This window comes from Aplysia californica, unplaced genomic scaffold, assembly GCF_000002075.1.
Source record: "Aplysia californica isolate F4 #8 unplaced genomic scaffold, AplCal3.0 scaffold00362, whole genome shotgun sequence".
In the NCBI taxonomy this organism is placed as follows: Eukaryota; Metazoa; Mollusca; class Gastropoda; order Aplysiida; family Aplysiidae; genus Aplysia; species Aplysia californica.
In genome coordinates, this window is record NW_004797632.1 from 412,027 (window position 1) to 415,877 (window position 3,851).

At 37.4% G+C, this 3,851-nt stretch overlaps 1 long non-coding RNA gene across 1 annotated transcript; it reads right to left on the bottom strand.

Annotated features, from left to right (window-relative positions):
* Positions 1 to 220: 220 nt before the first annotated feature.
* Positions 221 to 1,113, bottom strand: LOC106012399. The gene is made up of 2 exons (XR_001185021.2): positions 489 to 1,113; positions 221 to 437 (listed from the first exon to the last, which is right to left on the bottom strand). It is a non-coding gene; the product is annotated as an uncharacterized LOC106012399 (long non-coding RNA).
* Positions 1,114 to 3,851: the final 2,738 nt, after the last annotated feature.

Below are 3,851 nucleotides of genomic sequence, written 5' to 3' on the forward strand. Positions count from 1 at the left end.
TTTGTTTAGGTTCCCTAAGTAGATTGCTCTGGGCCTACCCATGCCTTGTTTGCCTTCAATTTTGCCAGTGAGAGCTAGATGTTCAAGACCTTTAATTATATCTATTCACTAATTCAGGTGTCCCAAAAACTGTATTTTTGTTGTTTCCTGATTGTTTTTAAGAAATCAATATATAATAACATATATAAAAATTCAACAATTTCCAATTCAAAATCAAATCGAAGCTTTGAGAATAGTCTTTATTTCAACAAGAAAAATAGGACATTTTTTTCTATTTCATAATAATACCAACAGAATTTGCAGCATTATATCAGACATAGTAATGGTATTGGTACTTGATGAATAATGTACACAGCACACTCTCACATTTTCAACACTTCCCTTGAAACTCTCCTCTATTTTTTTCTCAAACTCAATAGATCATCACAAAAAACAATCTGCTTTGATCATCACAAAAAACAATCTGCTTTGATCATCACAAAAAAAACCTGCTTTAAGATGTTCACTTACACCAAACAAAAGAAAACTGTCTCAGCTCACACTCACAGTATCCTACATGTATTCAACATAATAACCGACCAAATTATCTGTCTCCGGGGTTTTATGCACCCCCCATAATTTAGCAAAATTTGATAATTTTTTGCATAATTTCGGATTATTTTCCTTTATCATTCTTTTATTAAAATTATCAGAATCGCATAATTTCACATTTTAGGGCTCAATTTGCATGATTTCAGAATTTTTGGGGGCATAAAACCGCGGGGAGAGAATTATGCACAGTCCAACTTGACAATTCCGTGACTTTGCCTAAGAAATTAATGCTTACCAGTACAGAACTGTTGTGATCATTATTCCACAAAAAAACCTAAGCTGAGCACATACTTGACATAATATATGTATACACAGCGAAAACAGAATGTCTGCTCAGTGTACGACTCCGTCATACGTCACTTTTCAAAATGGTGTACGGTGGAGTTTTACACTAAACTGTCGAAAAATAGTCTGACTGTATTCAACAACAAAGTGATCCAATTATGCATAAATTATTATTATATAAAGCTGAAAGCAGACAAAATATCTTTTCTCATTTTGGTGCAAAAATTTTCAATTTGCTAAATCGAAAGCCTGATCAGTTACCCTACTTGTGTGAAAAAAGCAAAAGTGAAACAGAGACTAGTTTTTTAATAAATTAGAATTCAAATTTTGGAAGAACTCTATACTTTAAATGGTTACGCTGACTTTTTCTCAAAACTGCTGTGAATTTTTTTAAAGAGCGTTTTGTCAGCTTAAGGCAGTATAGTCCTATCACTACCATCATCCAACTCATACTTTTTCCAATTTAATCCTGCAACTGCATCTCCTGTGGTGTATAATGACACTGGGGCTGCTACTTCAATCTAGAAAGATTTCCCCCAACTTTCTGTCTTTCAGTTCAGCATCGTACAAAACCCACTGTGTAACTCACTGTAAGCAAAACCATATGTGAGACTGCGCGGTGGAGTCAGGCTCTCGTCAACTTTTGGGCATCTAGGGTTATTAGTATCATCTTAAAGCTTGTTCACTTGTCTTTATTTGGAGGGAAAAAAATTCCATTTATTTTGAATACAAGTGGAGATATTTGCGAAAGAAGGAGATGGGAGTCACCTGTTTTCAAAGGTAAAATTAATGAGAAAATAGCCGCCAACGATTAGTTAATTCCTTAGCTTAAGAGTCCATGGTAACTGAAAATTTTCATTTTTTATACCTTTAATCAACGTTTTTCAGAAAAATCCACACCGAAATGAGTTCTTTAATAGGCATAAAAGGTGTTGAGCCAAAAATCAAAAATTGTATAAAAATACACAAACCTACGGAAAAATGCAAGTTTCTTCACTTTGATTATTTTGACGAGAGCCTGAATCCACCACGCTGCCTCACAAATGATAATGCTACACTGGTCTACGTAGAGTAAAAGTCAGGCAGACATATAAACTGTTGCAGGAACAAAAGTTGTGAAACATTTCGTCTTTGTCTCAGACGGCACGGCACCATAGATGAAGAAAAGGCAAGGGAGATGTCATGAACAGCTGATCAGGAGGAGCAAATGACAGTCGCTGCAACTGCGTGACGGCCACCGGTATAAGACAATCACCTGTACACAGGGATGGAAACAGGTTTGGAAAAAAAAAGCTGGAAAATATACGGCGCCCGCGCACTGACTGAAAAAAGAATACAGTGAGACTAAATTATATTTGTTTCTTTCCCTCTATTACAACAAATAATCTCTATTTAGTATATATATATATAATGTATTGTTTACAGTAGACTTTTGTTAAAAGCTGGGGCCCAAATGGCAAGTCAGCCGGAAAAACGGAAAAAGCCGGAAGATTTACATCCCTGTGTACAAGCGGCCACTTTCCATTCCCCCCCCCCCCCACTCCCTCCCCCACCTGCATTTTCAAACCTAAAATGACACGGAAATAAAAAGTGCATAATTAATCAATTGTGATAAAAGTTAAACATAAATTGTAGAACCTTTCCCTACTCCCAATTTATAGAATTTGAGCACAAGACTGCAGAGTGCTAGGTGTGGTGACCAGCGGATCAGAAAACATCACAGCGACCACAGGCACAACATCAAAGCCCACGAGTACTGTACTGGCTCGCCACTGACAGTCAGCCAATGTCACTTGCTACGGATTTGGTCATGAAAACAAATTAAAAATTAGTGTAGATCAAATATAAACAATAAATTGTAATGAAATATAATATAATCTGAAAGAATTTAAAAGAGGGTGCATTACTAAATTTGCACATATTATATGTGTATGAATACAGTTCATTACTGAAACTTCAAAGAAACTTTCCTTTGAGGTAATGGTTACATGGGGGAAAAACGTACAAATCCAGTAAACATATTATGTAAGAAAAAGTCCTTTGCTTTCGGGGAAATAAGTCTGAACCAGTGAAAGATCATACAAAAACTGTGAATGAAAGCACTTGTGTCTGTAACTGGATGTAAAGCATCTGGTTTTATATTTCAAGCTACATTCAAGAACATAACGAGTAGCGTGACAACTTTTGTTCTTGTAACGCAGAAATGAAGTGGAGCATAAATAAAGTATAGGTTACCAGACCCGACAAGCACTCCGGTCAAATCCAAGGTCTCGGATTCTTTTTTTTTTTTTTTTGCCAGTTGAAGAACCCCAAACTGATTTGCAAGAAATCCAGTAAATTTTTAAAAATCCTGTTTCCATCAAGTCTTATATGCCACTTATCGATCGTAAATGATGGGAAAATGGACATAAAATGTTTATGTTTGCAGGGCTTATCATAACACACCATAGCTTTGGTAAATAATCTTAATTAATCTTCTACTGGGATTCTTTCTGGAGACTAATTTTTTCTCTCCTGTCTTTGGGACTGGGAGTATTTTGAGGACATTTTTTTCAATTTTCGGTCATGGAGTGGTTAGCAGGTCTGGGTGAAATGTAACACACAGCGCCCAAGAAATCATCACACCATCGCTTACAACACAGACAAAGTGTGTGGGGAGAGTGTGTGTGTGTGTGTGTGTCTGTGCGTGTGTGTGTGTCGGTGAAGGCAAGGCTTGAGGCTATGTGCCAAAAATAACTTGCTGCTGTTTCTCTGTTGTGAACTGAGAGTCGCGCATGAGATTTACCAGTCGCGTGCCGTGTCGCGCATAAGGAGACACTTTTGTCTCTTCTGCCGCACGCGACTGAAAATTTGGGCGCAACTTAGTCGCGCATAAGAGTACACATCTCGCGACTGTCGCATGCGACGTTACGTTGTGTCGCGCATAAGAGTACACATCTCGCGACTGTCGCATGCGACGTTACGTTGTGTCGTGC